At 43.4% G+C, this 23,458-nt stretch overlaps 2 long non-coding RNA genes across 2 annotated transcripts; one reads left to right on the top strand and one right to left on the bottom strand.

The window, feature by feature from the left end:
• Window positions 1-334: 334 nt before the first annotated feature.
• LOC145514976 (uncharacterized) lies at window positions 335-3,437 on the bottom strand. The gene is made up of 2 exons (XR_014060613.1): window positions 3,131-3,437; window positions 335-2,201 (listed from the first exon to the last, which is right to left on the bottom strand). It is a non-coding gene; the product is annotated as an uncharacterized LOC145514976 (long non-coding RNA).
• Window positions 3,438-3,474: 37 nt separating this feature from the next.
• Window positions 3,475-23,282, top strand: LOC145514975 (uncharacterized). Its single transcript, XR_014060612.1, has 5 exons — window positions 3,475-3,614; window positions 20,194-20,647; window positions 21,037-21,183; window positions 21,661-21,768; window positions 23,120-23,282. It is a non-coding gene; the product is annotated as an uncharacterized LOC145514975 (long non-coding RNA).
• The last annotated feature ends 176 nt before the right edge of the window (window positions 23,283-23,458 follow it).

Here is a 23,458-nt window from a genome sequence, read left to right as displayed (position 1 = left end):
AAAGCATTAATTAGACATGTTAGTCTTCAGCTCTGAACCTCCTAGTGGTTCCCATTGTACTCAGGCTAAACCCAGAGGTTTCCCTCAGCACACGAGCCCCTGTATAATCTGACCTCACTTTTCTTGCTCTTGTTTCTTGCTGACCTTGGCTCCCTCTGGGTTTCTTCTTATACCTGTGACATATCTAGTTTGTTATCTGCAAGTCCTTTGCTCCTGGGGCCCCTCTGCCTGGAGCATCCTTGTCCAGTTGCCACCTTGGCCAGCTCCTTGTCATTCAAGCTGAAGCCCAAGAAGGCCTCCCTGACCACGAGTGAAGTGATAGGAATACTGAGAGGAAAGACTGAAGAAAATTTAATGAAGGCTTATTTTACAGAGGTACGGATGGACTTATGGGAACCAAGAAAGAAAAATGAAGCATTGGGGATGAGCCAGATGGGGGACATTACTGACCCCTAGCTTGGAGGGGCAAGAGGAGGAAAGAATGCTAACAGTGCTTGGCAAGAGCTGGGACCACAGGTTCAGGAACTCAACCACTGCCCAACCCGTGGTCTGGGCTGGGTCAGAGGTGGGTCCTGGAATGTTTTAACCTTTGCCTCCCACTCTTCAATCTCCTGTGAGTGTCCTCCATTGGCCAGACCCAATAGGGAGAACAAAGAGAGGACATGTCTGCTACTGTACCCCACAGAGCTCAGCCTCCTGCTATACAAGGCAGGAAAGAGAATGGGTCTGCAAGGAACAATGGAGAATACCACCCATTCTAACCACTCAACCAGACTGTGCCCATCATTTCATCTTGTTCGTTCCCCACCCTTTCGTGTATTTATCACTATCAGAAACTGTTCTGTTTATTTACTGCTTGTTTCCTCTACTCACCACCTCCAACATAATGTGATTTCTATAGAGAAAAGGCTATCTTGTTCACCACCATATTCACAATCTTTGGCACATTATGGGTGTTCCATAAATGAAAGAAAGTGAAAGTTGCTCGTCGTGTCTGACTCTTTAGGACCCCAAGGACTATACAGTCCATGAATTCTCTGGGCCAGAATTCTGGAGTGGGAAGCCTTTCCCTTCTCCAGGAAATCTTCCCAACCCAGGGATTGAACCCAGGTCAACCACATTGCAGGTGGATTCTTTACCAGCTGAGCCACAAGGGAAGCCCAAGAATACTGGAGTGGGTAGCCTATACCTTCTCCAGGGGATCTTCCCAACCCAGGAATCGAACCGGGGTCTCCTGCATTGCAGGTGGATTCTTTACCAACTGAGCTATCAAGGAAGCCCATAAATAAGTTCCATAAATAGTTGTGCATAAATAAAAAGTGAACCCATGTTCAAAGGCCAAACCCCACGTTTGGGCCCATGGTACTCCTAGCTAGCTTTTCTCCCTTCGGAGTGCTTCTGTGGCAGGGATGATCTGTGTTGGAATTCCCCTAACACATCTGCTCCACTCTCTCCTCATCAGCACGCAGAGGTGACTTCCAGCGCAGCACTGACGTGCCGTCTCTCTCACTCATTATCTCTCTGAGGCTCAGCTCCAGCTCCCTCCTAACCTCACCATTCCTCTTTGAAGGCACGTGCCCATCGCCTTCCACCGCTAGCCAGTTTTTCCAGGCCTGCACTGTCCTCTGAAGCAGCCACTAGCCATGTTTACCCGGCACTTGAACTGTGGCAGCCAGACTGAGATGTGCTAAGTGTAAAGCCAGATTCCAAAGAGTTACTATGAATAAGAGAATGTAGATATCTCAGTTACATGTAAATGATAACATATTGGGCTAGATAAAATACATTATGAATATTAATTTCACCTGATTTCACTTTTTTAATCTAGCTACTAGGAAATTTGAAATTACATATGCAGCTCACAGGGCTTCCCTGGTGGCTCAGTGGTAAAGAATATGCCTGCAATGCAGGAGACCAGGGTTCGATTCCTCAGTTGGGAAGGTCCCCTGGAGGAGGGTATGGCAACTCACTCCAGTATTCTTGCCTGGAGAATCCCCATGGACAGAGGAACCTGGTGGGCTACAGTTCATGGGGTCACAAACAGTCGGACACTACTGAGGTGATTGAGCATGTATGCATGTGGCTCATATTCTATTTCTATTGGACAGAGCTGCCCCAGATGAAATGTTTCCATGAGGCATCGTTTCATTTGCTGCAGCATTCCTGGCACAGAGCATGGCATCTTAGTAGATAATAAATACCTGTTGGGACATAGAAACAAAATTTGTGATTACCAAAGAGGACTTCAGGCAATTGTCCCGATCCAGAGATCAAACCCAAGACTCTTGTGTCTGCTGCATTGGCAGGTGGATTCTTTACCACTGTGCCAGCTGGGAACCTCAAACAGAGGGACCTATATTCAATATCTTGTAATAACCTATAATGGAAAGGAATCTGAAAAATAATATATATACATATATACGAGGTGTGTGTGTGTAACTGAAACTAACTGTACTTTGCTGTATACCTGAAACTAACACAACATTGTAAATCAACTATATTTCAACAAAAAAGATAGAAAAAATAAATAAATACGTCTTGGATACAGGAACATTCCCCACTAGAAGTCTTCCCCAAAGGGATTATGAACTTCTGGAGGACAAATCAGGGCCTATCTCCCTGGGAGATAGGGAGGGTACCCAGATCTCAAATAGACTGAGAGTGGCACGCATTTGCTGAGTGCAGTTTACTGGGGAGAGATTGAAAGCTGACTGCAGCTCCAGGAACCAAACCTGCTAGGGACTGATGTGTGAAACAGGAAGTAAAGTCAAAAGACCAGATTCGAGTATATGAGGTGTTACCTTTCTACTAAGAATGGCCTGCTCAGGGGTTCTAAGAAACATATGACTCTTACGGAAAGAGCTCAAGGCCCTGGAGACCTGTTTTGCTCTACAGGGAGGTTGCCATGTGCCAGCTTTCTTGACAGGAAGATACTAGTGGGTGCTGGCTCTGCACATTTTTACCTGACAGAGAGGGGAAATATGTAACCTTTTCTGCTGCAGGAGGTTGTAAAAGGAAGAGCTATCGGCCTCTCCCCAGAGGCAGAGCTTGAGCCAGACATTGTCGTGAACACTTTAGAATTGTTATTTCATAAATCCCTTCAATGCCTCTGTGAGGCAGGTCGTATTACCAGCTCTGCTTTACTGATGAGGAAAATGAAGCTCCAAGAAGTGAAGTAACTTAGCCCAAGTCTCAGAGAGGCAGTGGCAGAGTCAGTGGCAGAATGAAGTTTCTTGCTTCTTTATCCAGTGTACTGTCAGCTGCGCCATAATGCTTCCATCCTTAAACTGAAAGAGAGGAAGAGAGAAAGAGAAGGAGAGAGGTAGACAGAGGGTTTGAGGGGTCTGTAATTCATTGGTTTGTTCCTGTAAGTCTTCAATGATAAGATTTTTCAAAGCAATACAGGTGAGCTTTCCTTCAGAGCACAGCTATGTAACAAGAGCCCAGCTCTAGAATTCTAGAATCGACATCACAGCTACCTCTTTCTCCATTCAACCACTGGTGTTATGAATCCTCAAAAACAGTATTTCCCAGTTCCTCGTGCCCCTCCGCCCTCTGAGATGCTGTGAATCTTCAAGTTTTCTGTATATACACATAAAAGAGGCCTTGGGCAGGTAGGGCCCCTGTATCTGTCAGTTACTGCTGTGTTACAGATTACCCCCAAATGGACACTCACTGACATGTGTGCAGATCTCTGAGGGCATTTTTGGTTCACAGATCTCTTCTCAAGGCACAGACTGAAGGGGCAATGACTATTCAAGGAATGTTCTTCTCAAGTCAAGGGCAGAAGCAAGAGTGGGTAATAGCAGTCGTCTAGCACACTTTAAGCCTTGGTTTATATACCCATCTGCTAACGTCTAATAGGTCAAAGCAAGTCATGTGGCCCAGCTCAAAGTCAGGGCAGGGAAATTCACTTCTCCCATGGAGACTGGATGAGATGGGTGGGAGGAAATTTTGTTTGCTTGAGGATAATCTAATCTATTGTGTCCCTTCATTGATCTGAGCCATATGACTTTTGGTGTCAATGACTATTTGGCCAAGGAATACACATCATGCTTCAAGGATAACAGTGGGTGTATTCCTGATTTGTAAAATAATCCTACAAGAGATTTCTATTACATTCTGCTTCATTATTTCCTAGATTTCAATATTTCACAGGTTAAACCCCATCTCTGAAACTGAACTACATCTGATTTGATGTAATTGACCAATATATAAATTTCATTTTCCATTACCTAGGTGGTGACATTTCCACTGCAATAACATAGAAACTTACCATAGCATTGGAAGAGAGCACTGTTCTCCAATAGTAGTTTTCTCCTTGCATGAATTATTAATGACAAAGACTCCCCTCATAAATCTACTCACTTTTCCAGGCCCTTTCCAGATTTTAGAGCTTGTTCCTTTTCTAAGAGCTTTCTGTGAAGGTTTGCTGTGTATAAAGGCAAATGGGTTGGGTGTGTTTGTTAGCCAAGTAATCATAGATATGTGCATACGTTATGCACAGGGCACTGCAGTAGGAAAGTAAAGAGAGACCAAGTGGAAAGAGACAGTGCCTACCCTCAAGGAGCTTAGAGTCTGGTTGGGAAGATGATTTGCTCCCTGTGGTAAAACAAGCCAGCCACGTCAGTACTGCAGTGTATGTGTGGTTCAGGTCAAACGGTCACTGAAAATATCACCTTAAATTCCAGAGTTGAGGCCATGGAATAGCATAGTTTTCTACATGTCCTCAAATCTGACCTCTGTAGCTTGAATCTCAGAAGCAAATAGGAAACTTAAAAAAAAAATAATTCAGTTTTCTGAAATGATGATTTCAAATCCCTTATCAGCAGTGCTTAGGCTTCTACAGTATTCCTTTCAGCTGAATTTCTCATGTCATCAAGAGTGTTTTTATCAACTGATGGAAGAAGACTAATTTTATTTGATAAAAGAAAAATAGAAACACTAGATAGTCGGCATTCATCTTGCTTTTGGTTCATGTTTCATTATGCACTTCCATTGCATCTGACACTCTTGCGTTAACAAATCCTTGGATGCATCATTTTGGAGTTAAGACAATAATTTGCGTACAAATTTGACCAAAAATTCAGTAATGCTGGAGATCTATCATACAGATATAATTTGCTACTGCTGTGATCATTTTCAGTAAAATGATCCAATTACACTCTGCATAGCTTATTATTAGTTTCCCTCCCTCAACCAGCTGGAAAAGGGAAAAGAGTATCATGTCATTAGTAAATGGATAAAGTTTGTTTTGTGCAACTCAAAGTCTGATTTTAGTAGTGAATTTTGGGGATGTTAAGCTCCAAGGCTTGTGAAAAGCATTTGCTTAATAAATAAGTATTTGCTTAATAAACACATACCTTGCTAGACGTTGTCCTGGATACAAAGAGAAGGAAGAGGAGTAATACAAAAAAGTAAGAAAGGAGAGCCCCAGATTCAGGGCTTGCAGCTGCCAGGCTGATGACATAAATGGCCCAGGTGGGCACAGGGCACTCAGCAAATGAGAGACCACACATCCTTGCCTTCTCAGCTCTACCACTTCATGCAAATATGAGAGGAAGAGGTGTGGCCAGATCATCTAAATTTTTAGAAGAAGCCATGAACTCGGGCATTTGGTGAAATGTTCTAATTTGAAAACTGTTGGCCTATGGCTGCTAATTGGGATGCCTCACTGGAGACAGGACTCCTGTCCTCAAGAACAGGAGACAGCAGTGGACACAGGTCACTTGCTACAAAGTAGAGTGAGGTTAGTGGTGGGATAGATGTATCCACAAAGTGCTAGCAAAGCAAGAAGGAGGGGGAGAGCCCTCCATGCATGAGACTCAGCAGGGGTCTTCCCCGTGAGACATCTGTAAGGCCCACACACTTTTTCCTTTGAAGTTCCTGCCCAAGATATGGTAATCATACTAAAATGCACCCAGTTCTCATGTTAAATTTAATATTTTTATCAGCATTTATCTTGAAAATATTTGAATTTTGCAGGTTTCCTATTTTGGAACTCATGCTTTCTTTCTGAGAGGAACCCCCACTGTGGGTCTCAAACCTTGTCACAGGCTCGTGAATGCCCTATGGGGCCTGATGGATAAATCCTCTTGGGGCCAGGAATGATGGCATAGATTTTGAAAAACGAGAGTGTTCCAGCAGCAGAGAGGGAGCTGAAGGGCTTTTCAGAAAGAGAAAAATGGTGTGATAATGTTCAGGAACATTCTGGAGGGGATGAAGCATTCAGCCTTTGCCAGAGGCAGTACAGAGGTCTGAAAAGATAGGGAGGAAAAAAAAATTGGAGACTAGATGTGGATTTTAGACTCTGTTTTTTAGGCCGTGAAGGACCAGTGATGGTCCTGAGAGAAGTCTGACCTGTTCCTTCATTGCCTCAAATTTATAGTATGGAAAACTGGCTTAGGCAGGAAAAATGACTTGCCTAAGGTCACCAGAATGAGAACCAGAGGTGGGACAAGAATCTGTGTCATTTGGTTCAGATAAGCTTTCTTCTCTGTACCTGGTCACCTCCTGGGGGTATAACTTGGAGATTAAGTTGACAAAGTGTGAGACATAATACTGTCTGAATTGAGATTGGTATCCTCTCTGAGACAACCTAGAAATACTTTTGGTCATGTGTCGCTGGGATTTGTAACCAGACCATGTTGCCTTGCAGTTGATTAGACTGAACTTGGGATGCCCTGTGGATGTACATGGATTCTTCAAGTCAGTCTCTGATTTACTTCCTTTTTTAACCTGTTCAAATTAGAGTAAACTAAATGTTGGGACTGATCAGCCACCCTTTTTCTGATCCTCCATTTTTTAAGGTTGCTGTCTACCCTTGGAAAAATAGTGATTTCAAATATCACCATGAGTTTCCTTAGTCATTTAACCCACCTTCTCCAACCATTTCAACAGAGAGGGCTTCCCAGGCATCATGAACTCATGAAATCTTCATTTGTCTTTAAAAGAGATTTAGTGTTGAAACTTTCCACAACATTCTGTAAATGTCAGTGTTACTCATGGTGTTGTGGAGGAAGTGAAGGTGAGCAAAATAGCTGTGAAATCACCCTCAACTATTAAGAACCTAGGTTACAACTCAGGGAACTCTACTCAATGCTCTGTGAGACCATAAATAGGAAGGAAATCCAACAAAAGAGGGGATATATGTATATAAATAGCTGATTCACTTTGCTGTACAGCAGAAACTAACACAACATTGCAAAGCAACTCAACTCCAGTAAAAATTAACAGAAAAAAAAAGGACCTGTCCCGCTCCTTCTTCTGGCACTGTCTGCAGGTAGCTATCACATCGTTTCCTGAAAATCTCCAAGAAGGGACATGCTGTGCCCTGACTCCATAGCTTCTACCTGATGTTTTATCATTAGACTTCCACAAAGCTGATTCTCTGATCAAAACTGCAACCCCTTCAACATCCTTTTAACTTCTTCCTTCCTCAGTCTGGTGTTTGAAACACAGAAATTGACACTCAACTTGTTCTTCCCCTTCTTATGCTTCACATGACACCATTTCTGAGGAGACTGGCATCAAGGGCTCTCGGGGGTAAAAGCAGTTCACAGGGAGGTTTCCTTGGACTCATGACCCCAGGTTCTCACTCCGGGCTGCATTTCAGATAGGCTGTCTTGGAGAAGTTGGTAGCTCACTTCTCTGCTGTCTCTTCATTTCTTCAGGATCCAGCGAACATACTGCCTGCAAAATGAGAGCTCTTCCCTTGTTTGAGTCTGTGCTCACAGCTCCTAATTAAGTAATAACTTTCACAGCACTCTGCTGCGCTAATCCTGAACAGAATCTTCATCCCCTCTACAACTGAAGTCAAAATTACAGGCCTGTCATTTCCTGGGTTCTCTCATAAAAGCAAGCATTAAATTATACCTACACTCACCCATTAGTAACTTCTCTTTGTGGTGGGTGTTTAAATGTCTTACGACTCTACTCCCTCTTCAACTTTCCATCCCTCCCAGAAAAGTAATAAATTCCACCTTGTTCTAGAATTCCTGTCTAGTTTGTCTTCTAATTTCTCGATGTAACATGGATTTGATTTCATACAGTTCTTTTTTCCTTCTCTTTGGGAAAGGAAAAGAGAAATGTCTTTCTTATGTAGCTACCATTCTTTAAAGAGTGAGAAGCTGCTTAGAAGAAGAATCACTTTTCAGCTTTCAAATTATTCTTGGAGAACTACAGCTTGGTTCCTATTGAAGACAGATTGGGTTCTTCCCTCTGGAGTTTTTTGCCACTTGATCATACTTCAATGACAACACATGTTCTGGGTACTGACTATGATGGTACTGACATGTTATGGGTACTGATTATTTTTATCTTTCCAATCACCCCATGTTCCCATTTTACAGATGAGGAAACTGAGGCAAAGAGGTTAATAAACTTTCTCAAGGCCACACAGCTAGCAAGTGTCAGATGAGACTGAATGGAACTCTAGTGCCAGAGTCCACATACCCATCAGAGTTTTTTGAGTGACAAGTGACAGAAGCTCAACTCAAATTAGCTAGGCAAAAAGGAGGGTTTGTTTCCTCACAAAACCCGTCCTTGAAATGAACAGGAAGGGAGCGGCTTTCTGAGACAATGGAGACTGAGAATTTGATCTCCAGGTGTTCCTTCAAGCTGGCTTCTTTTGCAAGGCTGGAATCTTTTTTTCTTAACTGCCACTCTCCTAGCTTCACAATGAAAAGAAGGCTCTTGCCCCAAATCTCCAATTGTTTAAAAAAGAGAAAGAGAGAGAGAGAAGAAGAAACAGGAAGGGATACTGATTGACCAAGTTGGGCCCCATGCCCATGACCTGGACCAATCACTGCGGCCTCAGCCACTAGGCTGAGGTACCAGGGTCATTTAGGCTGGGTTAGGTGCCCATCCTTGGAGAGGTTATTGCAGAGGGAGAGAGAAAGTAGCTTCTGGTAAATAACATTTTTATGTTATTTTTTAAAAAATTTTTTTAAATAACAAAAAGTGTTTTTATGTTATTTAAAAAAGAGTACAGAATTGGAGAAAAACAAAACAATTCCCTGAAAGATGGAGAAAGCACAGCCTTGCCAGTGGAAAAATTACTGCAAGCTGAACAGCTTCAGGAAAAACAGTTTGTCTTAACCTTTATGTTTCTCTGAGTTTTATTATGGTTCCTGAAGTGGATGGAACAGATCAGTAGATCTGGCAACAGTAGACTTGCAGGTCAACAGTCAGCTGGAGCTGAGGACCAGGTCTTCAGGTGGAAAGGGGACAGTCCACTTTGTCAAAGCTGCCATCAGTTCTGCTTGCTCATTTATGTGGCCTGGCTGGCTCCTATAGGCATTAGAGTTTGAAGCAAGCAGTTTAATGTATCACCAAATAGTCCATTCAATCATCGGGATGACCAAGGAGAGCATCCATCTCCTCCATCATATTTGGCCAACAGCCCATGAAGAAGGTTAATGCTCTGAAGAAGAAAGAGGCAAGGCAAAGGATCTGGCAGTGAAAAACAAGAGTTTTCTTGACAGAATGGCTTATGGCATTTGACAGAATTTTTCAAGGCACAGAAAAACAAGTTTGACAGCGTGTGTTTTAAGTAGAGATTCGTATATGGCACTTCCAAAGTCAGTCACTGCCAGCCAGTGAGGAGGGGGGAAGATGGGAGGGAGGGAGACTTTATTTCTCTCTCCTTTCTTCTTTCCACCCAGAGCCTCAGTCTGCCCTCTTTATAGATGGTTGTGTAAATAGGCAAAACCACTTCCCTCTCATTCCCACTAATTTCCAAGTCACTCTCTGCTTTGGTGTTCCCTTTGTGATGATACTTAGAAGCTCCTGGAGAACCATGGACCCCAGGGCATCATATAACACCGAGCTTTTCAAACTGTTGTCTAGGAGATTCTTTGCTGCATAAACCAGGAGATGTTTTCTGGCAAGATGCCTGCCAAAAGCCTTCTAGAGCTTAGAGAAAAGATTGTGTTTGCCCTGATGGGCTGGGACAGAGTGGGCTGATAGTGGAAACAAGATGAAAGTTTCATGCTACACTTTCAGTCTTCATATTTTCCGCTTCTTGGAGCTGCAAAAATATGGGGAGGAGAGGGCAGTGACCCTGTGGTGGGGAAAAAGGTGATCATTTAGGAAAAGACATGACATCACTCTGGTCAAGCACCTTCCCTGAGTGCCTGTGAGAGGATGCATCTCTTGCTTCCTTTGATGGGATTATTGGTTCCATTACCGTATTCGTGGTGGAGAAGAAACTTGGCTGCCAGTGATTGTCTGTCTCTTTCTGTTGTCCCTTTTGGAATAAAACCCATATTTGTGCAGTGGATTCGGTTTTCCTGACTGCTTTGCAGCACCTCTGGGCACTGTTGTCCTCTCTTGTAACTTGTGTAATCACCCTGCTACATTTCTAAATGCTCTTGGTGTTCATTTGTATGTTTTCCTCTCATTTCACAGAGAGAGGAGAAACAGTTTACTGCTCCCTAGTTGCGCACCAGAAGTCTCAGCTTCAGCTTTACTATTAGATTTAGATCATCTTGTCCAACCATTCATTTTGCTGATTTTTTTAGGTTAAGAAACACTGTCTTTATCAAATTCAGCTCTTAACCAAAGTAAATGAGAATGTGTTTTAACCACAGTTTTTGTTTCAAATTTATAAACTGTGCTCAAGGTCATCTTGAATCTAGCAAATGATTATCTTTCACACAACATTAGTCATTTATTCATCCAGCCAGTCATCCGTCCACTCATCCAGCCAGCCAGCCAGCCAACTAGCCATTTAACAAGCATTTTGTTGAGTGACTACTGTGTGTTCCATTCACGAACAAGTTCATGGCTCTTCCCAGTTGCAAATAATATTTATTCATATATAAACGCCAGATAACAAATGTCTTTTTATATTTTAATTCATCCCACTGATGTTATGGAATCAACTGTATCAAAAAACATAGGTACCATGCAAAAATAAAACAAACATAGGTACCATGCAGATATCAGTTTTTTTCAATTTATTTATTTTTAATTGGAGGATAATTGCTTACAATATTGTGTTGGTTTCTGCCATACATCAGTATGAATCAACTGTAGGTATACACCAAACTAGCAAGAAGGAACATAGTCCCACCCATTAAAAAAAGAAAAAATTAAACGACAGATATCAGTTTTTAAAACAACAGAGCACTTTGACTAAGCAATAGTTAAGTTTATAACAACTTCCTGGAGAGTAGTTGTTTGTTGTTGTTCAGTTGATCAGTAGTGTCCAACTCTTTGTGACCCCATGAACTGCAGCATGCCAGGCTTCCCTGTCCTTCTCCATCTCCTGGAGCTTGCTCAAACTCATGTCCATTGAATAGGTGATGCCATCCAACCATCTCATCCTCTGTCACCCCATTTTCCTCCTGCCTTCAATCTTTTCCAGCATTAGGGTCTTTTCCAATGAGCTGGCTCTTCGCATCAGGTGACCAAAGTATTGGAGCTTCAGCTTCAGCATTAGTCCTTTCAGTGAATATTCAGGGTTGATTTCCTTTAGGATTGACTGGTTTGATCTTGCAGTCCAGGGAACTCACAAGAATCTTCTCCAACACCACAGTTCAAAAGCATCAATTCTTCCATCGTGCCCAGCCTTTTTTATGGCCCAACTTTCACATGTGTACATGACTGCTGGAAAAACCATAGCTTCAACTGTACGGACCTTTATGGGCAAAGTGATGTCTGCTTTTGGATACACTATCTAGGTTTGTCATAGCTTTTCTTCCAAGGAGCAAGCGCCTTCTAATTTCATGACTGTAGTCACACTCTGTAGTGATTTTGAAGAGTATTATTCCTAAATTCTTAAAAGTAATTTTCAGTTGTGGAAGTAAAGTATGTTCCTATTTCTTTAAAAAGGAAAAAAAAGAAGAAAGGGGGAATAGGAGAGAATGTTACACGTGTCTGTTTGTTCAGGTCTCTTTCCTCCCTATGGCCATCCTTGGTCCCCTCCCCTCTCCCTGAAGGCCACCATTGTGATGAGATTTGCGGAACTTTTTAGATGCATTTATATAACTATTGTATCATACTGTGTATTTAATATATATTATATTTCATTATATTTTATATGTTATATTTATATTAAAATGCACAAAAAATAATGCCACATATTTCTCCATGTTTAAACAAAAATGCATATACTCCCTTATTTCTTTATGGCAAGCAACTTCAAAGATTTCCCATAGTTTCAGTAGAAATAGACTTTAGTCATTTATTTCTTGTTTTGGGGCATAAATTTGGAAGGCCCTCGTTAAACATCAGTGCTTTGGGTGGCAGCAATGTCTGGGCTTGGGTCAGAAGACTGGCGTAAATTTAGAGAAATGTAGTTTGCCCAGATCAATTGAAAAATAAACCCACCCACTTTTACAGAGGGCACTATGTGATCAACTTTGCCGAGGGCGTTTCCTCAATAGGTGCTGGGGACTGGAAGAGCAGCCTGCAGCTCCCTGTTTTTCCAGGCTAGCCCTCTCCCACCAACTCACTTGCTCTCAGTTCACTCTCCCTGAATTGAGAGCAGAAAAGATGCCACCCACCAAAAAATAACTCGAAGAAGAGAGAGTCTAAAAGCATGGGGCTGTCATGATAATCAAGCCCAAACTGAAGGTGGCAGAAACGTAAAACAGGGCTTTAGGTCCTAAAGGCTAAGCTTGCTGTCATTGACAGGAGTCTTTCAGCTCTTCCTTCACATCATAACTCTGTTGTATATTCACTTTTTGCTTCACTCTGGTAGGACTGCATTCAATAACACAAGAGCTCATTCCTCACCCTTGACCCGACCTTGTCACCAGCTCTGCCCCCCACATGGATAAAGAAAGCACAGTGTCATGCTTCAACAGCACCATTGCTATTAACATACAGAGAAATTTCTCAATTGGAAGTCTTTTTAGAATTTCTTTTAAAATATTTATTTCTTCATTTAGCTGCTTTGGGTCTTAGTTGTGGCACACAGGCTCTAGAATATACGGGCTGAGTAGCTGCATCACAAACTTAGTTGCCCCAGCATGTGGGATCTTAGTTCCCCAACCAGGGATTGAACTTGTATTCCTTACGTTGCAAAGCAGATTCTGTTTGTTTGTTTGTTTAATTGGCAGAAGTCTTTATGCTTAAAAAGCACGTATCTTAAGTTATAAATCACCAGGATTTATAGACATATTCAAATAGTCCAGGTAAACATGAAAAATCACATATATTATCCTAAGAATCCCCTTTAAATTATTCATCTCTACAGTGGATTTTCCAATTAACCCAGGGTTCTTTTCCTCAAGATGCTTTTTTTTTGAGAGTAATTATTATACAGGGCTGTTTTGTTTTTAACAGTTTGTGTTCATTATAAAGAATTTAGGCAATGCCAAATCTATACAGAATGAAGTTAAAGACTTATCCCAAATCTAACCCCTAGAAATAGATACCAGTAAAATAGTGTGACTATTTTTTAAGTTATAAAAATATTATTCCAAATACTTCTTTCTCTTTTACATATATATGAATTGGAAGCCACATAAATCATGTAAACTATATTTCTGTGAAGTGGATGATACTATACATGCTGTGTTTTAAACTTAATTTAATTTTACTTAAATTTAGTAGGAAAAATGACATTAAATGAAAAGAATTTACAAATTTGAAGTAAAAATTATAGTACCACTAGAGGTATTAATTCCTTAAAAAAGCCTTCCTAGATTAAGATAATAATAATAATTAAAATATGAAAATGTTTGTCATTTTTAACTTTATATATCAATTTTAAATAATATTTATTTACTCCATTCTGTGGAAGATATGAAAATCAGCATTACCCTCCCTTCTTTTGTTAGTTGTTAACAAAAATTTTTAAGGTTTATGACATTCACAGGCTGGTCTATAATTGTGATTCCCAATTTATTTTGTCTTGATTTATACTGAGGTGACTCTGTTGCTCAGAACCTGCCCTTTCCCCAACGCTTCTTTACTGTGCTGTTGGATGTCCTTTTCAAGAGGACTCAATATTGTTTTTCCACGGTTGTTTCCAATGAAAATCTGGGTCTGCTACTGTTATAGCCAAATGACACCTTCTCGGAGTAGAATAGATTAGAAAACTGTGTTACATTCAGAGCCTCAGACAGAGATGCAGGCAGCTTGGCACTCAGTCTGTTGGGTCTCTGTGGTCCCAACATCGTCATGCTTAGAAAAAGAACGAACTGAGGGAAGAGGAGGCCGAGGAAAATGTGCAAGAGCGGCAGGGGGTGGAATGATCAGATTCCGCTTCAGCCTAGGTGAGGGGAAGACACCCTGGTCCTCTGCAGGTGCCAAGGAGGGGCCCCTCATCAAAGGGTGACCCCCTACACTTATTCCAGCTCTCCGACCAGCTGCACATGGAATCCAAGGGGAGGGCAGAAGCCCCCACAAAATCCCAGAAGGAGGCAAGCCTGCCAGGGAACAATGGAGGAGTTCTGCCACCTGAGAGCTGAACCCTCTGAGGCAAAAGCAGAGTGAAACTAAATCAGAGCAAAGGCAAATGAAAGGGGAGTGAGAATAGGAGGGAATGAAAAGCTGGTGATCAGGCACAGCTGGCCCATTCACAGCAAGCTGAATACCTCTCAATTACAGGATGAGCTCTGCTCTTCGAGAATATTCACACTCATCTCCTCATTCATAGCCACCCTGCAAAGTTGACAGAACTCTTCCCATTTTATCGCAAGGATGCCAAGCCTGGAGATGCGGGGCTGGGACGAGGGCCCTGCATGCTAATACAGGTCAAGGTCCCTATGTGCTGCCTCCAGTATATTCAAAAGATAGTAAAAAGAAAAGACTTTGCATTATAATTTTTTTCATTGCCTTTTGTAAGATGGAGGCTGGGCCAGCTACCTAGTGGACATCCATCAGCTTTGACTACCCACCATAGTCCCTTCCCTGATGGCCCACCACTTTCCTATTGCGGAATCATCTTCTGTCCCTCTCCACTGGTGATGGTCTTGGTGAAAAAACATTCCGAAAGTGTACCTTTGGCTACAAAAACTGATGGGGTGGGTCAATCCCACCCCAGGATAATGAGAGCACATGTTCTCTCCCCAGACCTTGAATCTTGAAAAATGCTGAAAAGAAAAAGGTTAATGGTCAGAGGTCATTCGCTGTGGCCATGGCAGATGGAGCAGCTCCTGCCTGTTATATCCTTCCATAAATCTCCATTTGTACAAAGAGGTCAAAGTTGCTCGCTGTTGCAGGCAGCCCAGAACCCTAACCAATACGAAGTGCTGGCAGGATGAAAAATCTTTCTAAAACTACAGCCCCCTCCTTGGTCACTGGGGCCATCATGGAACAACCAAGAAACTGGGACGGGAGCAGGCCCTCCTTGGGCCATGCAGCTACACATAAGCAGGTCCGGAGTTTGGTGGATGGTCAGCAGCATCACTGAGTCATAGTGAGAAGCTCCTGGAGCCTCCACGATGGTGGATTCCTGGCCAACCAGAGGAGTTCCTGTCTCAAAGGGGACTCTGGGACCAAAGGCTGCATTAAGCCGGGGTTGCCTGTACACAGGCGTTGTAAGGAACGTCTCTGAAGTGCCTCTCCATCACAAAGCCTTTTCAAAGTGTCATTTCCTGCTACAACTGGTTCCCTGCACCAGCAGAATGGCAGGCAGCCTGTGCAAAGGCTTTTCTGGATTCTAACTGCTGTTTGCAGCAGAGATACTTGAGAGAGCTTGCCCAGGAAATGTCAGTGAGTCATCGGGAGCGCTCATCTCTGAATCTGCGCTGGGGCGGCATCCACCCCCTTGGCGGCCCCTGAACATACATTTTCCATTTTATAGCAGACCTGCGTTTCCAGAGCACTCACTTGGGGAATGGATGGGCATAAGAGCCTCTGTAAATCATACCCCGGAGCCCGCTTCCTTCAGGCTCTTTCTTGCTGCCCTTGGGGTGGAAAATGCTGCTTACTTGGTGCTATGGAAGCACCAAGTGCTTTTCCTCCTCTTGCTGCCCAGGAAAAGCGATGTAGTTGCTTCCTTGTGGGAGTCAGTGTTGAACAAAAGAGCGGGCTTAGCCCCAAACAAAAAGCTTTTCTTTTGCTTTATTCATTCCCTCATTCTTAACAGGGCTGCTGACAAAACAGAGATAAGGAATAACTGATGGGCCTACAGCTATAGCAGCAAATCCTTCTCTCTAACCTCTGCCGTCTGAGTTGCAGAGTGTGGGCTGGAGAGCCGCTAGACCAGTGCCTCGTCACTGGCTCCTCTGTTCTGCTGTTCCTTCTTAGAAAGGAAGCTCCATGAAGGCTGAGGCTCTGTGCTCTGCTCCATCTCCAGGGCCTAGGAACATGCCTGGGACTGGAGGGTGGGGTGGAAAAGAAGCAGGTGCCCCAGCGATGCCATGTGGTGGCGGGGAGTCTTTTTCCTTCCAGTCAGAGCGCAGAATAATAAGATAGAACTTGCAGGGAACTGGTGATATGTCCCAATGGCCTCATTTTATTAAAAAAAAAAAAAATTATTTTTAATTAACAGCTTTACTGAGATATAATTCAAATACCACACAGTTCACCCATTTAAACATGTACAATTCAATGGTTTTAATGTGTTTGCCGAGTTGTGCAGCTATCACCACAATCAATTTTAGAATATTTTCATCAAGGCCAAAGAGAAACCCCGTATGCATTGAGTCACTCCACATTCCCCTGAATTCTTTTAACTCTAAAACAATTTATTTTTAAAGACTTTTTAAAAGCCATGTGTTAAAGCAATTAATGCCTAAATACAATTCAGTGCCTTTCTTATTAGCACTACTCTTATCTAAACGCATCTGTGCCAATGGCCTGATTTTAGATGAAGATGCCCAAAGAAGTGAAAGGATTTACCCCCTCCCCCACAGGACTCCCTGACAATTCTGTCCAGACCACAAAAGTATAAGTCCCTCTAAATTTCTCTTTCTTCAGGCTACATTGGAAATGCATGATTTTTTAAATATAATTGTATTGTGATAAGAACACTGAACATGAGGTCTACCCTCTTAAATTTTTAAGTTTTGTTAATGATAGGTACAATGTTGTACACAGATTTCTATAACTTATTCACCTTGCTTAACTGAAATTTTATGCCTTTCGATTTGTAACTGCCCAGTTCTCCCTTTCACCAGCCCTTGAAAACTGCCATTTCACTCTTTGATTCTATGAATTTGACTATTTAAATACTTCGTGTAAGTTGTATCATGCAGTATTTGACCGAGACTAGTTTATTTCACTCATGTGATGTGCTCCAGGTTCATCCATGTCTTTGAGTGTTGTAGAACTTCCCTTCTTTCTAAGATTGAGTAAGATTCTGTTATTGTATATACTACATTTTCTTTATCCATTCACCCACTAATGGATATTTAAGCTGCTTCCACATCCTGGCTGTTGTGAATAATGCTGTATTGAACATTACAGTGATAGTACCTCTTCAAGATCCTGATTTCAGTTCTTTTGGGTAAATAAACTTTTTTGGAAATATTCACATTTTGTATCTGCTTCCAATTGTGGTAATATACTTCTCTAAGCCTAAATACGGGCCTCCCAGTTGGCGCTAGAGGTAAAGAACCTGCCTGCCAATGCAGGAGACATGAGAGACTTGGACTGGATCCCTGGGTTGGGAAGATCCCCTAGAGGAGGAAATGGCAACCTACTGCAGTATTTTTGCCTGGAGAATCCCATGGACAGAGGAGCCTGGCGGGCTGTAGCCCATAGGGTCACAAAGAGACAGACACAACAGGAGCGACTTAGCATGCATGCATGAGCCCAAATACAGAATATTCTATTGAATTAGTAAGATAGAAACTACCATGTGTCATCTTCATTTCATCTTAACAAGTGGTTAGTCCATGAATACCCCAAATCAAGATTACTGGATCATATGATTTAAAAAGAAAAAAAAATATGGTCTTGGTTAAGTGCCAATTTTTAAGAGGGATAATTCTTTGGAAAGAATTACTTTGACAACTTGGATGAACTGAAGAAGAATGGGAAAGGGGTCTGAGAGCCATGTTGTTTGAAGACACAGGGAGTCTGGAGAAGAAAAAGCCATGGGAAGAAGACCTGTTACCTTCACATACACATCTTTCCTACCCTGCAAACACTTAGCACAGAGTGGGCTCACCATAAATATTTGCTGGGTGAGTGATTTAATTGCTTTACTTGGAAAAGAAGGGGATGACGTACTGCATGCTGCTTCAGAAAGCCCGATGATACTAATAAGTAAAAAGTTTCGAAGAGCTGTCTGACTTTGGGGGAAGTGGGTGGCATCTGTCAGAGTTGAAGAACAGTGCTCCTCAAATTTCAGCATGCTCCAGAATCACCTGGAGCTTTCTCTAAAATGCAGATCCTGACTCATTAGGTCTGGGGTGGAGCTGCGATTCCTCATTGTCAACAAGCTTCCAGATGCTGCTGCTAATTGTGGACCACCGCTTGGGCAGGAAGGATATAGGTGAAACTCCTCAGCGACTTTAGCGTTAATCATCACTTTAGATCACTTCCTTCTCTAAGAGTCCCTGAGTGCTGAACCTTCTACAAAAAAAGACAAAGTTGAGAAATCTGGTATGGTGTGATTTCCAGACATACAAATGCATCTTCATATTTATGTAAATCCAGAGATCTCTATGCTGGGAACTGTGATCAAAGGATGGAGGAGGTATTTGTCTTTGTGTTTTCACACCAGGAGAAAAGCATTCCTGGTGGCTATGATTCTAAAATACTCAGCATAAGTGTACCACACTTCACAACCACTCTGCTTGGTTTGATGCATTTAAAACCTGTCAAATGCTTTACAAGCAGAAAATATGTAACTCATGCAGAACGCATGAGACAGTTAAGGCCCTTTGCTGTTACTCTCAGCAAAACGGGGTCTCTTATACTCCCACAGTGTCTCCATTGAGTCTGTTTCTCTGGGTACTAGCTTTTGATCCAGATTTTCACCCTAATGCTGTTCCTCCACTTGGCCCTGGAGAGCCCAGGAAATTGCCCTCCAGGCCCTTGAGCTGAGCACATCGGCCATTCCTAAACCCCTGGCCATTCCTTTCTCAGCAGAGATCACTGAATTGACAGCCTCCTTTTGGAGTAGGGGTAGCAAGTTGAAAGGAAAGGAAGAAGAGGAGGAAGAATCACATCGCTGTGCACCAGTTACATGCCAGACAATGGACCAGGCTTATTCACACATTTTTCCCTAATGCACATTGCACTATGTTTAGAGGGCACTGAAGGATACAGATAAAACAAGAAGCTTCCTGACAATGCGTTAGTGTCAGGGGTGAGTTAACAGTTCTCAGACTGCTCTCCTGTCCCTCCACACAGGTTCCAACTTTGACTATATCCAGAAACCTCCCAGTGTCTCTGGGGGGCCACGACAGACACCAGAGGGTGCCCAGATCAGGGCTGCCTGATTGCACAATGAGAATCGAGCGAGGCTGGCCCCAGATTATTTCCTCCTCGGGCTGTCTGCTCCCAGGGGTGGCTGCAGATAGCAAATGCAGAAGTCCTGCCCAGATTCTACCCTCACCAAAATTACAGACCCTGTACTGGAGCCTGAAATGCCAATCCATAGAGTGCCAGAGCCCAGACCAAAATGCTGTTGCACAAACACCTTGCTATCGACACTGCTGATTTCAGATCTATTGTCAACAGGGGAGGAGTGGGTTTGTCTTTTTTTTTTTCGAATTGTAAAGGGCTAGATTAATAAGCAACGATAGCAATGGACAATTGCTCACACTGGCAAAAAATATTCCAGGTAAGAAGGACAATAATAATAACAACAGCAATGACAATGCCACCATGCTTTTTTACCATGTGGAGGAAATCTCTCTTCAGCAGGGAATCATTTCCAAAACCACAGGAAATAAAGAAAGCAGTGCATGTTACTCTTTAACTTACTGTTTCTCCCATCCAGTGTCTATTTCCTGGTAAATAAGTAGGTGCAGTTTACAGGCTTTTCTTACTTTCCTTGCTCCTGTGAGCTCTGTTTTCAAAACCCTCTTACTTCTCCCCCACCCCTCCCTCCAAATTTCTAACATGGCTCTTCTGAATAGAGTTTATGTAAATATTGTTAAACTAGAGTAAAGTATCTTGCACGTAGTAGGTGCTTAATAAAGGCTGCCCTGGATAACACTGAAGCACCAGTAGATCCTTATCTTGGCCTCAGCCTGATAGGGAACTACAGGATCTGGGGAAAAGATACCTTGCCTCCCTAATCTAGTTTGCCCTCTTCCATGTTTATTACTCGAGGTTTGTCACTGAGAGTCCAGCTCTGCTCAGCCCCCTCGGAGAAGCTCTTCCTCCCTAAGTCCTGTGATGCCGATGAAGCCGGGAGCCCAGCCCAGCCCGTGTCAGCCACAGCAGCCTGCTCCTGTCAACACAAGCCCCTGATCAGCCAGAGGAGACCTTCAGATGGGACTGCCCCGGCAGGGCCACGGTGTAGGAAAGGACCCACGTACTTGCTAAATGGGGGCAGAGGGCAAGCACCCAGATCCTCGGAAATCACAAGAATATTCACAAGCTGAAATAACCCCGGCTTTGTCTTTCTGCTTTCTCCCTCTGAGTAAACAGCGCTCCGTTCTGTCTACTCCCTGCCCACAGCGGCCCCTAGTGGATTGCACAGGATCCCAGGCATCCAGACAGTTCCAACCACACCCTCCCTGCTCACCTTCATCGATCTACTTTTTATTTCTTGCGGACAGAGGTTAACCTTTTGGTTTTTCAATGCATGCAAATGCACACAAATAAATGTTCACTCACACTGACTCCGTGTGGGGTGGGGGCACCCAGATCAAGGAGCCTTGTGGGTAGAGTGGGTGCAGAGCTGGAGATCAGTGAGGAGGGAAGGTGTCTTAGCAAAACCCAGTGTTCACTGGTCCAGTGTGGCCTGGGAAACTGGGGCTTGGCTCTGGCTTGGCCTTTGTCCGGCAGAATCTGCTGTTGAAGAGTGGGGGTTGGGCGGGGCAGGCCTCACCCAGGGGCTCACATTGTCTGCTTTTATCCTCATGCCCCCACAGGCAGCTGCCAGCAGCCAAGGTGAGAAAGAACAACAGCACCCCTGAGAGAGAGAGAGAGCCCCTCATTAAGCAACAGAATGCTTCTCTCTTCCCAGGAAATGACTTCGTAAAACCTCAAACTTCTACCTTGGATGACAGTTTAAACAACTTTTCTTAAAGAAAACCTAAACGCAGATGCTTATTCAAACAGCATCCCAGGGGAGTCTTTGGATCCCTAACTCAGGTGATGAATTGATGCAAAGACTACTTTTTCTTAAGGGAATTTAAGTAGTTAATCCCTTCACAATCCCCCCTTCCTGGAATCAGAGGCTGTGGAAATACTAGGCTGCTCCCAGGCCCATTTTGGAGGGGCTGGGAAAGGAGGAGAAATGGATCTGTGGATACCTACTGGGGGCTGAGGCTCTACTGAATGCTTCCTTCATTAAATTTAGCTCACTTCAGACTCTGCACAGAGAGCCCAGCATGAGGAGAATTCTTCTGGGAGGGAACTGATACTTGGGGGAATGGAACTCTTGATCCTGCCTTTAATGGACCCTGAAGTTTAAATGGATTCAGATGCAGCTGAAACTGAGTTGGGTGATTTTGACATCAGTTAGTATACTCCAATGAAGTTAGCAGGAGGGGTCTTTGAATTAAACTCAAAAAAAAAAAAAGATAAGAATAAACAGCCCTTATAACTTTCTGCTTGAAATTAAAACAGTGCACACAGGGCAGTTCCTCCAGGGCTTATTTCAAAGTCTCAGAAGATGTTTAACACATGAGGAAAAGCCTGGAGCTCTGGATCTTGGAGAGAAATATGAGTTAGACAGTAAGTGGATGGCAGATCCTTCCAGCCCTGTGTGATCTTGGACTTGGTATGGCTTGCTTCTCGGTTGTTTGGAGGATGGATGTCAGAGCAGGAAAGCTGGGCATTCAGGGATTAACTTCTAAACCAAGACCAGGAGAGAAGGAAACCTTCCCAAGGGATCCAGGCAGTTTAAGAACCTGAGCCTCCTTCTTGCAAGGCCTGCTCTCAGCTTTCTGTGGGTGACTTGGGGTTACTGAACATTTCTAAGCTCCTCCCAAATCTCAAAATATGACACACATGAACTGTTTCCAGCTGTCCATCCACCTTCAGCTGGCTGCCTCACTAAAGCAGCTTTCGGGAAGGGCACCATGTGGAGTGGGCTTCCCTGGTGGCTCAGCCGTAAAGAATCTGCCTGCAAAGCAGGAGATGTGGGTTCAGTTCCTGGGTTGGCAAGATCCCCTGGAGAAGGAAAAGGCAACCTACTCCAGTATTCTTGCCTGGGAAATCCCGTGGACAGAGGAACCTGGCAGGTTACAGTCCATAGGGTCCCAAAGAGTCAGACATGATCTAGCCACCAAACAACAGCAACAGTACCATGTTGAGCACCCTCTCCCTGTGCAGACCCAAGAATCTCCTCCCAGCCCTTCCTGCAGTTCACTTGCCTCTCTGAGCTGCTGTCCGCATGGAGCTCCTGAGACATCACCTGAGACATCACCTCATGCTCCTCAAGTCACCCCTGGTGATGCTGTCTTGTTGATGCTCTCTGGGGTTTGGTGGTGGGCATCCACTCTTTGTACAAAGCCAGTCACCTCTTCCCTTTCATCCATTTATTCTGTCATGTTCATTAAATGCCTACACCATCTGTCAGGCACTCTTCCAACCCTGAGGATGCAACAGTGAATATAACAGACCAAAGTCCCTGGGACTTAGATTCTCATGCAAGGGTTGACCAACTTTTCCGCTCTGTTTTTATAGTTCAAAAGCAGCCATAGGCAATGCATAAACACACATGGCTGAGTTCTAATAAAACTTTACTTACAAAATGGGTCGCAGGAAGGAGGGATTTGACCTATGGACTTCAGTTTTAGTGGATTAACAGCACCTCCAATTTTTCTTTGGAAATACACGCTGCTCTTATTTCATTTCATGTTTGGATAGGTCTGAGTCCACTCCTCGGGGCTAGGGGTGGTCATGTGACCCAGGCTCAGATAAAGTCATAGTGATTGTCTCAGGAATGGGTCCAGAGCCAGTGAACTGATGAGAAGTAATCTTGGTCCTTTTTCTGTGAGTGATGAGAAAGATATACTCCTTTTCTGTTGGGATTTCTAAGCAAATAGAGTAAATCCTCAGGGTCATCTTTGTCACAATACAGGAGAACGTGCATGAGAAAGAAGCTATCTGGAAGGAAGGCAGAGGAAGAATCTTCACATGATCTCTGAGCACCCAGGTCAACCATGCAGCCGTGAGTGAGGCCATATTGTACCTTCCCTTGCACCTTTGGTTACTGGAGTCAATAAACATTCCTCCCTTCTCCATTTTTTCCTTAATCCAATTGAATTGGGGTTCTGTCTTTTGGAACCAGAGTCTTGATTGACACAAAACCCAAACTCATTCTTGAACACTCTTTCTCTTTATTCTACGTACTTTCTCTGGGCAATCTTATCTATGTCCATGAGGTTCTGCTGTCACCTTTACGTAGATGACCTTCCTA

Source organism: Giraffa tippelskirchi, chromosome 7, assembly GCF_054371585.1.
Source record: "Giraffa tippelskirchi isolate mGirTip1 chromosome 7, T2T-mGirTip1v1.2.pri, whole genome shotgun sequence".
Taxonomy (NCBI): domain Eukaryota; kingdom Metazoa; phylum Chordata; class Mammalia; order Artiodactyla; family Giraffidae; genus Giraffa; species Giraffa tippelskirchi.
This window is presented reverse-complemented; position numbering and strand designations above follow the sequence as displayed.